Source organism: Marmota flaviventris, chromosome 14 (genome assembly GCF_047511675.1).
Source record: "Marmota flaviventris isolate mMarFla1 chromosome 14, mMarFla1.hap1, whole genome shotgun sequence".
In the NCBI taxonomy this organism is placed as follows: domain Eukaryota; kingdom Metazoa; phylum Chordata; class Mammalia; order Rodentia; family Sciuridae; genus Marmota; species Marmota flaviventris.
In genome coordinates, this window is record NC_092511.1 from 40,737,501 (window position 1) to 40,751,392 (window position 13,892).

The 13,892-nt window shown below is 34.2% G+C and overlaps 1 protein-coding gene across 6 annotated transcripts in view; it reads right to left on the reverse strand.

The window, feature by feature from the left end:
• Positions 1-13,892, reverse strand: part of Nrxn1 (neurexin 1) — a 1,089,464-nt gene that overhangs the window by 665,170 nt on the left and 410,402 nt on the right. The window lies entirely within an intron of this gene.

Consider the following 13,892-nt stretch of genomic DNA (forward strand, 5'->3'; position numbering starts at 1 on the left):
GCAGTAAACTATAAACATAGAATTATAAGTGATAATGCAGAAATTTAATCTGTTCCACTGGTAACATAGTTTTGCTGTTATGGCCACTGGAGGGTTTGTATACCAGCAGGCATTCCACTCTTCTCCTGAGAACAGGTTTTTACTTCAGGACTATTTTCATTTGGTAACTTATATCTTGGAATCTGAGCTCAAATCAAGGTTTCAACTCCTCTGTGCCAGATGACTTGAGTTCCTGAATGAAGAAACAAGTCATAGTGGCCATAGATAGCCAAGCCATGGCACTGCGTAAGACCATAAGTCAGCACTAGGGATGTTCACAAGGGATTGAACCCTGTTACAATAGTCATGGACTATTGATAAATAATGAAGACTAGCAGTCAGGTCCAACACACAATGTTCAGAGTAAGAGTCATAGGAAAGACAGCTTGATCTATACCAGTGGGTCCCTCCCCTTCAAATATTCAAACTACAGGTTGTTCATGCTGCAATATTAAAGACCAGTACTGATTTGGGATAAAGAGTGGCCATAGCTAACCTCATTTCTATATCAGAATGTTTACAGTAAAGGTGTCTGCTTCCCTGGTCAGTTCAATATGATTAAGATTAGGCACCAACACAACTAAATATAACTGTAATATGAGGGGGAGAGATGATCCAAAATATGAGTTTAGATTGCAAGTTGGCCACTTGTTGTGACTGGGAGCAATTATCTTCCCAAGTTCCACTTTCTGAAACTGGTGAGTGACACTGAACTTTGGGGATTGGTATGAAGATAAAATGAGACATTCAGCATAAGCATCTGGTAAAGCTGATGAATGGCAGATGCCTTTCTCCTTGTCTACTTAAAGGGAAAAGTGTGATAAATGATCTAGAACAAAGAACATAAGCCATACTAATGAAATCCAGAATATACTCTTTAAGATCAGAAATGGAAAAGGATTTCCACTATCAAAATTTCTACCCAATACCATATTTGAAATTGCAGCTATTACAGAAAGACAAGAAAATATATGAACAGTATAAAGATTATAAGAGATAAAAATAACATCACATTAGCAAATATGGCTGTATAAACTGAAAGACCAAAATGATCTACAAATATCACTTGGCTTAATAAGATATTTTAGAGAGATTGTGGGGTTCTATATTGTGGGGATAATCAATGTTTTAACATATATAAGTAGATGTATAGATTCAATAAAATTCCAATAAAAATCTCAATGAATTTTAAAAATTAATGTGAAATGTTGATTCTATAGGCAAAACAAAGTGTGTAAAATAACTAAAATATTCCAGAGAAAGATGAAGCAAGTTGCCTGTATAAAGATGGACATTTATGATGAAATTGTGACAATTACTAGTATATATTAAGAGGAGAATAAAGATAAGCTAAAATACTCCTAAGTATATGAAAAATAATTTATATTGATTCAGACACTGAAGATAATGAGCAAAGGATAGATTTGCCAATAAATGATGCTGAGACATCTGGTCATCTAGATAAACAAAGTGAAATTGGATCTTTACATCATTGTATCACAAAAACCAATTCTATCTGGACTAAGGATATATTTAAAAAAACAAACAAACATGTAAATGCTTAGTAGGATTTATACAACAGGCATAAAAGGTACTAAAGGTATTAATAAATTCATCCACATTAAAATTAAGAAAATCTGTTTTTCAATAAAGAGTAAGAGGTTATATGAAAAGATGAGTGCAAACGTTTTCATTTCATATTAATCAATAATGTAGGATCTGGCAAGTACCCCAATAAATCAATATGAAAAAAGACAAAGGGAGAAAAGGAAAAAAGAACTGTTGAGAATTTCATAGGAAAAAAGATAAATGTGGCCTATGGATAAATGAAAAATAAGCAATCCTACCAATATTCAAAGAAAGGCAAAAAACAAATTATATACAGATTGCATATCACAGCCACAAAACTGACCAAAATTAAAAAGAAAATATAGAAAGATCCCAGATTTGGGCAAACCCATTGATATTCATTCTTCTCTACCGTTGTTGAGAGCATGGGCAAGATAAAAACTGGCCAGCTGCTCTGGGCTCCGCTTGGCCTTATGCATAGTCCCATGGTTATTTGTCAGAGGATAAAGAATTTGGGGTCTCAGTCTTTAGAAAAGTATCAATAAAGATACTATTCTCTAGTGTTTTTCACTCATTTCTCCATACTAATTGTTCTGTTTTTGATGATAAGTCATTATGAGGATTCTGGTTTATCAATATATACATACATCCTCCATGGTGAGACCTACTTTTCTAACGATGACATTTGTAACAATTTTTCCTCCTACTGAATACTCAGAGCAGATCTCTGTGCCAGTGGAAGCATTACAGACCCTCCTCCAGCTCAACCCCTGCATTTCTGTTATTAAGAAAATGAAGCCCATCAGGTTTAAACAACTGTCAATTTCATAAAACGTGCCTGTAGCAGAGCTAGACTACCAATCCAGTTTCTGTCTGATATGCCAGGCCCCCTTTAGGAAGGTCAGAGGGTAGTGCCAGATAGCATTCAGAAAGCTAGGGGGAAAAAATGACAAACTATGTGTTTGTAGTAAGAAAATAATAATTATGTTTAGTCTACCTGTTTAATAAGGCTGGAAAGCATATAATATATTCAGAAAGCATCCACTTAAATAACTGAATAAGTTTTGGGAATTGAAGAGGTTTGGTATATTTAAAGGCTATAGCATTTTATCCAAGAGACCTCATGCCATTACAAGTCTGTGTAACTCAGAATGAATTATTAAAAAAAAAAAAGAAAGAAAAGGATTGCTTTGACAGATAATGTGGCAGAGCTAGGGGGAGAACACTACCCAGAGTTGCACTTCATTAGGTCATGAGCTCTGAAGTGTATGAGTGTTGATGTATTTTAACACTACATTTCTGTTACTTCAAAATGAAAATATACCACATATGTTGTTTAATTACAAATTTAGGTAATTCACATTTGCATTAAATGTAATTACATGGTTTTAGAAAAATTTACATTTTGTAATATGCAATTATCTTAAAATGCCATAAATGATTCATGAAGCTAAGCAGGAAATTTTTTTTCCTTGTTCCCTTTCATAAAAGAACATACATACTACATGAAAATACAAAATCACTTTATTTTCTATAGTATAAGAGGATTATATTGTTTTGAGCTCTTCGCTACCTTAACGTTTTTGTCATTAAAATTTGTGCCATATCATATGCAAATGCCAAGGAGCACAGTGAAGTATTTATGCTTTTGTATGGAGCTCTTAATGAATAGGTCTAGGTCAATTTTAAAATGCAATTCTCAAATACCTTATATGTGTTAAAACAATAAAAATGAAAAAGAAATTAGACCCACAGCCATGCATATGTCAAAAAATACTTACATCCAAGATACATGAAGAACTTATACAAATTAATAATAAAAAGTTAGACAATAGGGAAAGTAGAAAAATACTTGAGCACTCTTAAATAAAAGAACATTAATGTGAAAAGATATTTAATTTCATTAGGTCCTCAGAGAAATACAAATTAAATCATAATGAAATGTGATCATATTCCACCAGAATGAATAAAATGAAAAAGACAAAAAAAAATACAAAGAGTGAGGGTGGGGAGCAGTTGACACTCTCATAGAATGTTAGTGGGAATAACTTCAGGAAATTGACATTATCTTTTAAGGCAGAACATAGGTCTAACCTATGAATCTTACTCATAAGCTTATATATAAGAAAAATGCATATATAGATCATCAGGATAATAATATACCAGAATGTTTGTAGTGACAGCCTACATAATAACCTCAAATTGACCAGTACTGAAATAATAATTTATGGTAGAAAAGATAAACAGATTGAAGTAGAGTCACTCAATGGAATATTAAACATCAGTGAGAATATATGCTATACAATTACTTGTAGATATATGAATAAATCCCACAGTAATAATGATGAGTAAACTTCATCCCATTTTGCAAAAGTTTAAGCACAAGGCAAACTATGCTGTTGAAAATTAAGGTAATAGCTACCTTTCGTGGAGATAGTGAGGAAGGAAAGTGAGAAGGACTCTGTGGTGCTAGTAATATTCTGCTCTGGATTTGGTTGTTAGCTACAGGTATGTTCACAGTGAAGACAACCCATATAGCTGTATACTTATGATATATGCACTCCTTGGTATGTTTACTGTGTAAATATTAAATAATCTGAATGGGCACAGACAGAACTAACGTGATTATTCTCTCCTGATCAATAAGATGATATGAATAAGACACTGTTCTTATTAATGCTTCTATTATAAGTAAAAACTAATCACAGTGGTAATAATTTTAATTGTCATGATTAAAAGCTTTTTAATGCGTATTAATATCCCTTAATATCATTTGATCTTCATACTAACTTCATAAGATTTAGAAAACATAGGCTGCATGGATGTAAAAATTATGTTGATTAAGGACTGATATCAAAATGAAGAGAGTCCTTGAATGGTGGTGGCCTGAATAAATGCATCCCTTCTCATACCAGAATCACTGATTTCTGCTTCATAGGAAGGACTATTAATCAAGAGATTGAATGGCTTCCCAAGTTGACATAGAAATTAATTCTTAAGATAAGGCCCCTTCTTTTTTCCTGTGCATGGGGCACACTCTTATGAATTTGATTTTACATTTCTATAGCCTCCAAGTTCACTGAACTTCAGCAAATAATCTATAAGCAAATTACCCTACATTTGAAGGACAAGGATGCCCATGGGCAGAAAGAGGGCCCATGGTCCCCATCGCATGAAGAATGTCTGTTTTCCTGCATTATTATTCTTGATTGCTTTTCTTTTTTCATCTAATCCCAAATAACACAGATCTGTAAGCCTTCACTATAATTGTGAATTTCTAAGATTGCTTTCAGCCCAAAAGAAGCCAAAAGTCAATAAATGAAAAAAAAAAATATATATATATATATATATATAAAATAAAAACACTTGAATGAAAGATGTGATTCACTTATTTTTTTCCTTCAGAAGAAAATACACAAGAACATTTTACCAAAAAACAAAGGCACACACTTGAAGTTTACATTATTAAATTAAATAATAAGCCTGGGTATCTTCAGACTATAAAGATCAAATAAATTTAGAAAAACAGAAAAGTTTGTCTACTGAAACTCATGCCAGGATAAAACTTCAGTCTCTAAGAAATTTACCAAGAAATCACATCATTTTATTTGCCACAACCCTCTGCAGTTTAGGAATTAAAACAATGGATTGATTACTCTATGGAAACAGTGTTACTTGAAAGGAAGAGTAGTTCAGTCTTGTCTTAGATTTTCAACTGACACAAAGTTATAAAGCATTCTGAAATCCTTAAATGTGATTCAACCTAGTAAATGATGAGGCTAACTTCTACTATTTGGCAGTAAGAAATCATGTTTTATAAAGTATCCATTCAAGGTTTTATTCACATTAGATAGACTCTGAAGCAAGCAATTTGAAAATAAACGGCCAAGCTTCCATGAAATAACCCTAAGGTAGGGGTAAACTCTTGATGATAAATTTGAAGTCATCAAAAAAGAAAAGCTGGGGTTGTGGTTGGTGGTAGCATGCTTGGCTTGCATGCATGGTGCACTGGGTTTGATCCTCAGCACTACATAAGCAAGTAAAACAAAGGTATTGTGCCTGTCTACAACCTACAACTAAAACAAAACAAAAAAAAAAAAAAAGAAGAAAAGTAAAGAAGTCTTACATATTATTTAGTCCAATGTCCTCATTTATTTAATAGGTTGAGGGCCCAACAGCAAAATTACAGTCATAGCTACTTAGGCGAAAGCCAGAATATAATCCTTGCCCACTTAATTCCAGTCTCAGACAATTCCTTAATTCTGTGGTATTTCATGATATGGGTCTCTAATTCATGACCAAAAACTAAATGAGGCTTCAACCTTAGTATGATTTTCTCCAAAAGAAAACATGACATGACCCTATCATATAACTAATTTGCATTTGTTTAAATAACCACAAGTGCTAACACCCAAACAGGAGATGGTGTGCCTGCCTGGACTGATGACCAGTCGGTCATACAGAAATCATATGGTCCACAAGCAGGGCAGTGGACATGCACCCTGGCATTCATAAGGTATGCAGTTTCTGAGCCTGCCTCAGGCTCAAACCCCAATGACAGGATCTGTAAAAAATAGATGCCAGCATCTTTTAACCTGAAGGAAATCATTAACACAATCCAAATGAAAACACAGTTCTTACAGATTCTCTGTAAAAACATCTGAATTCTCTGGGTGATAATTATGGTTATTTAATAAAGAAGTAAATGATAGGAAAAGAATTTTAATCATAGCAGATTTATTGCTATTCTGTCTTTATAGACAATTCTCATTTATAAAATGGATATGGGGTACATTTCAAGAAGGAAATCACTTTGTTACCAACTTAGGGTAATCTATACTAAACAATTTACCCGTTTAACCAAGTTCCAAAGAGTACACAATTTACGATTCTTCCTAAAATCAGAGCAATACTGCCTTTAACTCTAAAATCTATGTTATAAGTTATCCAACAATTTTGGCCATTGAGTAAACTGATCTAAATTACAGAATTTGATTTTTTAAAATAAATGCAAGTAATAGCCTCTTGGAAAGTAAAAGCAGAGTGGCAGAGAACTTCATATGGAAAGCATCATGTAGAGTAAAATTGCTTTAAAAACATGATCTCTTGTGATATGCCATTCTGACTATGGCCTAGGGGACAAGGTCATTAGCATGACCTGGAGCTTGTGAGAAATTAAGGATCTCAGAACCCCTCCTCAACCTTTGATAAAGAATTTGCACTATGATGTGATCTCCTGGGTGACTATAAAGTCAGGTTTGAGAGTGCTATTGTTAAACAGATACTTACATTGCTGCAATTTATTCTTTAAGAATTGTAAGGAATTTTTTTGGCATCTATTATTTCAGAGTTAAAGAAAAAAATATATTGATATCATGGCATTTTTCTAAAGGGATAAACATCCAGCTCAATTACTTTGCATGTTTTGATTGGAAAAATAAGCCTAGGGAGGGGAAAAAGCAATGGAGAGAACTGATCAGTGTGTAGTTATGTCAAATATCTATTTAATATGCATCCAGCAGAGAGTCCAGTCTTTAAATCATTAAAAGTAGTCTCTGATTTCCTATTCTCATCGTGTTTCATCTTTAGGCAATATTACAATAGAATTCTCTCTTGGTTTGGAAACTCTTCTGGATGAATGTAAAGGGTGTATATCTCTTGGTACAGTCTAACAAGTCATCATTGTTAGTGAATGAACTTAATAAGTTTCATGCAACTGCATTTATGATTCTTTTGAGAAATATCTTTGTTCATACTCTGCTGAAACTGAAAACAATCATGCATTCTAGATATGACCAGACTCAATGAACACTGATGGAGCTGAGCTGCAACTTTTCCACTTATTACAGATAAATGAACTTGGAACATTCTAAAATTAATAATACCTAGCAATGGAGGATATACGTACTGTTAAGTCAAAGTCTACCATGCTTAAAACAAGAATGGCAATTTCTTAAAAGAAAGAAAGAACTAACGTTATCTTCATATCCCTGGTATCTTAAGTAGAGGAGGAAGTAAATAAATATGTAATGAGTATAATGAGGAACTATGTTGGGATGGGAGAAGATGTATTTATGTACCTCCACTCACCCCCTTGCTTGACCAAGTCTTTGTGATTTATTTTATTTTTTCAAATGATAGATTGCTAACCCATTATTAAAATAACATAAAATAGTAAGTTTGAATACATTAAAATCAGTATAAATCGTGAAGAGATAAATTGTAGAATACCATTCTTTGCACTAGAGAAAGAAGAGAGGAGAGATGCTGGAAACTCATGGGCATACCTCTGATCTCAAGACAAAAATGACTATTGAATTCAAAGGTAACCCATGTAAACATCTAGTACAGAGAGAGATTGATATTCATTCAGGCACTGTTCATTTTTCAGTTATATATCAGATGTCCACAGTTTGGACACACTGTTTTAGGCATTAAAATGCATCAATAAACAAGGCCCTCAGGGTCTCCATTCTCATCAAACTGGTGAGAGAGATAAAGCCATAAACAAGCAAAAACCATCATATGTGATACTGAGCAAGCAGAAGTGTGCCATTAGAGTGTGACAATGACTAGGGCAGCCTGATTGATTTAGGTAACTGGGAAAGCTCTCTTCGAAGATGATAGTTCAACTGAGACCTGAATGATGAAAAACCACATCTGAAATTGCAACCTTCTAAACTAAGAAAATATTTGTTCATTCTTAAAATAGGAAAAAAAAATCAGTGAACACTGAGCTTAGTAAGACAGGCAACATAGAACAAACGAGATGAGAACAGAGATGTGAAGTGGGGCTAGATCCTGTAGGGCCTTCTAAATCTTGGTCAAATTTTAGGACTTTATTCTGTATACAATGGAAATACGTTGTGTTTTTGTCATCTGGGAAGTGACATGACTTAATTTAAATACAAAAAGATAGGTCTGGCCACTGTGTGGAGAAGTTACTCTGGGTAGGTAGGGGATCAGTCGTTAGACCAACATTTATGAAGTTATGGATCACAGGAACATCAGCTATATATAGTCCTCATGAAGTCGTAGGCAAATAATTGATCACCTTAAAGTCTTGAATTTTTCATCACTAAATGAAAGCAATAATATTGACATCCATTTAATAGAGTGCTTATGAGGATTAAATAAGACAATATATGCAATAAGTTCATTAAAGACTCTCAATTATTGGGTATAAATATGAAGGAATATTTATTATGGATGTATTAGAAAACAGTCACTGTTTTTAAACATGCATAGTTACTACTTCTGCCCATATTTAAACAAACTCTTAGGCAGAATCCTTGAATTTCTGGCTGTTTTTGTTTATTGAAAACTTAGGCTAATTTAATGTTTACACTTAGATTTGACTTAACTTTCATGCCTCATGATCTCATGGTTTTTATTTGTGGAGGGGGTGTAGTATGACTTGATGCATAACCCCTCCTTTGGAGATGGCTCTTTCAAATTTTAGTGGGGTGTGGAGAAGGAGATGGAAGAGTCAATACAGTGGTTAATCCTATAGTCCTCTTTCTTTTGGCTGTACTTGTTGCTCTGTTTTACCCTCACTGACCCTAGATGACCTTCTCTTGGTAAACTTCACAACATCTGCTTACTATAATCCATTGTCCCAGCAAGTGCCCTTTTTGGGAGTGATACTTGCCAGATGGTTCATGCCAAAGCCCAATGGGGGTGTCTGCTTGACCAACAGAATCATAGGCATCCAACTACATCATATGTGAAGGCGAAGGCTACATTCCTGCTGGCCCCACCCATTCTTCCAGTTTCCTTCTTTCTTTCTCAGGAACTTCCCATGGCCACTTCTGTTTCGACCCAGCTTCAGCAAGCTTGGTTCCTACAAAGTCATGCCCATAGAGGGTGGCATGCCAGCTCTCCTGTTTTTCAGGCATACTCAGTCTCTGCACCTGATGCTACCACAGGTTCTTCCTTTGGTTATCTTGGCTGAAGGAAGCACACTGTTCTGTGAACAGTACGTTTTCACAGCCCATGACCTGGCAATTCTCTTCTCTCTGTTCATTCATCCCTCATTGCCTAGGTACAGAAGATGTGAGGTGAGGAATTGGCAGTGTGTTTGGAGTTGTTAAAAAAAAAAAAACAGTTTTAATGTCTTCTAGTTAGTTAATGCTGATGGAGATAACAGCCAGTTTGGGGAGGTTCTATTTATAATGAGGGCCATTCATATTCTTGTTTCAGGGGGCAACAGCAACAATTTTATGAGAAAACTTTTCATTCAACATGCTGTTACATATATAAAACAAAATCATACCGGGCACATGGTAGGCAATTAATTAACGTTGGCTCTCATGATCATCATCATTAAAGTAACCACTGTATTTCAAAGGACAGCCCAAGAGTTTTAAAACATTAGTATGACCACATCTTTTATTACCCAGGATATAGCTAGGACGAACACCTTAAATTTAGAAGTATTAGGTTAGTTATGGTTCATAAAGTATGAAAGAGATGGAAATACTGTCAACAGAGAAAAGGAAGAAAAGAAAATACAAGTCTTTATTGGTGGTTTGATAATTTTAACAGGGTTATAACTGGAAGACCTGCAAAATAATTTTGATATTTTTACTTTTTACTTCTTCTTCTTCTTTTTTTCATTCTCTTGGGAAACACTATTCGGCTAAGTATCCTGACACCTGTGCACTGGTTTCTCCTCAGCCACTTTTCCATTCTCTGCCTTTGGCCACCCCACTTAGCCACCCTGGGCCTCATTTTCTTCCCTGGCAAAGGGATGGAGCTGGACTAAGTGATCTCCAGTGTGATCTTTCCATTCTAAAAATTCTCTGCTTCTATAACATTCTTGATTTATGAGCCGCTGTTTCATCTATTCATTCAATAAACACTTACTCGAGCCCAATTCTGTGCCAAACTCTTTCCGTTCCTGCTGATAAAAACCAGGCGACATGCTAGAGTTAAAATGTCTTTAAAGATTTCTGCTGGATGCTGTTTTTAAAAGGAACTTTCCATGGAAACCTCTACCTCCTTGGGATTCCAGAGGTAGCTCTCCTCTTGTTCTGTGAGGACTTAAAAATTCATAAAAAATAAACTGACATTAATTCAAAAGGATACTTTCAATTACTTGTCTCCTTAGCCCAGAAAAAAACATTCTTCAGTGGATTTTTTGGGGTGTCAGAAGAATGTTTTTGATGGTTATTTTTTCCTCCCAATTTAAGGTACTTCAGCATATTAATATAAATTCTAGAAAAATAATATATTTTAGAAGAAGTCTAATGTTATTTACTATAAATATGTGTGAATTAATTACGCTTGTTTCTCAAAAGTATGGAATTAGCAATCAACCAGAATTAGTATTTTCCTATAACTAGATCTCTTAATGTGGAATTAGGAGCCCCAGATTCAGTTCTCCATATTATGCTTGGTGGCCAATTGCTATTAAAAAGGAAACATAGCTGAATCTGAGATGCTTTTAATACACTGGCTATAGTGATCCAGTCATGCCACATTTCAGATTTTTGAAAAATAAGACCTGAACTATAATGACATATTATTATTTTATTATTATCATATTATTTACATATCAATGTTATATAATCTCCCCTCACTCCATCTATCATACCTGTGTTGAAAACATCATGAATAAATATTGTCTAACTCGGTTTTTTCCCATCCCAGTTTCTTCATCTAATTTGAGTACTGTTTTCTCAATTCTCTGAAGGATGGTATAAAACTAGCAACATTCTAGATACATTGGGCAAAAATTAGCTCATTATATGTGATGGATGCCTTGGTGTTTTACTTCCTTCCCATCTCCAGTAGAGCTTCAGTTTTACTGTGAAGACACAGAATGTATCAGAAGGATTTCTGAAGTGTCTCACTGAAAAGAAGGAATTGTTAAACCATCAAATCTTGGCAAAGAAATTCCTTTCAAATTCCCAATTCTTCAATTGCCTCAACTGGCATAAAAAGTCTACTCCAGGATCAGTCTTCTGTGTTAGGAATGAAGGGAAGGGACAGAATTATAAACATGGACATGTGAGAGGACAGCCTAGTCGTTCTTCAACACCAGCTGGTAGGGGGACCCATTATTAAAAGAATGCCCTTCCTAAAGTGTAGAATTATTGCTATCTCCTTTTTAGTTTTACCAGTACATTTAAATATTAGGAGTACAATATAAATAGTGAACTTCAGCTGATTTGTAACTAACTTTATTTGCACTGTGAAACTTTAACAGAAACCTCAATGAATTGCAGAATTGTGAACTTTATAGTTGGAAGAGGGACACCCAAAAAGGATTTTGAGGAGGATTTCTCTGATGTGTATGGCTAGTCACAGGTAAATTGGGATAAGAAATTGGATCTCTTGATCAGTTGATCCCAAACAAGGATGACCACAAAAGTAAACTGGAAAACCTCTAGCCACATGTTTTAGTTTACTAATATTGAGTTGGATCTCTTGATGTTTCACTGTTATGTTTTAGTTCCTGGTTAATTCCAAGAACCAGTTTAGGTTGAAATTTGATGTGGTTATTTTAGTTGGTTTGGGGTTTTTTTGTTGTGTGTTGTTTTTGTTTTGATTTGATTTTTGTTTTGGATTTTTGGTTTTCTTCCTTCCTTCCTTCCTTCCTTCCTTCCTTCCTTCCTTCTTTCCTTCCTTTCTTTCTTTCTTTCTTTCTTTTGTAAAGTACTACACCTTTCCTTGCCCTATTTTTCAGGGAAAGAACCCATTTCCCAACAAACATTAAACAAAAGATGTAAAATTAAATGATAAAAACATATAGAAAAGAATAGGAAACGCAGAGCACATTTCCACTCTACAGGTTGGAGGCAAATAGACTAAAGAACATTCATTCTGTCCAGACTGAATAACACTGCCCCTTGAATTAGCAGCCATGATTCATAAAACATCCATTCATTTCTCACAGTGAGAATTCTCCCTGGTCTCAAGGAGAGGACATATTCCACATTCACAGAGTGTATATGCTTGTTTTTGTTTCCTTTTCTACTTGTTATGAGTAAACCAAAAACCATGTGGACACAAATTTTTTCTTTAAAAAAATCTTACTCTTCACTCCACATGGAATATTTGATATAAAATATATAATATATATATATAAAATATATAATCCCATTCTTGAAAGAAGGTGCTCCACTTCTGTTACCATACTGCAGGTCTTCCCTCCTGATTATTCATAAAACTATAAATGTTAGACCATCTAATTTGAGAGATTTCAAAAATGTCTTAATTGATTACCCAGGACTCATATACATTTCTACCTACAATGTACTCTTCTATGATTCATAAATTAACATTATTCTAAATTGATTTCATAATCCACTAATGGTTCAACACCCAAATATTGAAAAGCACAATTTAGTGCAGCATTTTCTATGTTACAAATAAGAAAACACAGTCCCAGAGACATGAAGAGGCGTGGCAAAAGACTTCTGAATACCTTGGACTAAAGTTTGGATCTCTGCCTTCTATGCTCTTTCTACTATACTCTGCTGCATTTCTACTGCTATTCTCAATACATTTGAATGGACATAGTACCAGTTTCAGAATGGAAGAAAATATTAATTTTGAAGACTATAGGACAGTCTATTATTATATCATCCCTTCAGAATTAATTTTCTTTCCCAAATACCTGAATTGTGTAACTTTCGAATACATAAAATTAAAGCTTCATGTTCTTTCAAATCACCAAATAATATTATTTTTCTCAGTACAACCTCAAAGTGAAGTAATCATTTCAACTATTACTTCATATTTACATGAATTTGTTAAGCTTATCAACTTCAAAACTTGGTTTTTGCAGCTTCTTGATATATATTATTTTAATGAAAATCTTTGATTTCTATGTTCAGATAGCCTTACTTTAAAACATATTATGCATTTTATTTTAAATTGACAGTATACATCTTGTGGACAAAGTCTGTATTGTTTTGTAATAAAAATGAAATTAACATCACAATGTTGAAAAGAAGCTAATGATTGGCTGATGCCAGCAACAACCACATATGACAGGCTGAGGTGATGTGATTAAAATGTCAACTAGTCATAATGGTTGTCAAGTTGGTGTCAAAACAAAACCACCTAAAGAGACTGAAAGGTAGTGACACCTGAGAGGGAAGAATGGAGGGAAAGAGGAAGTACTGGGAGCTGAAGTGGAGCAAATAGCACTCTGTGCATGTATCGTTATGTCAAAAGGAACCCCAATATGAAGTATAATGCATTAATAAAAACAAAAAGATCATAATACCTGGATCTAGCCCCTACCTCAATATATATTCTAATTTAACAAG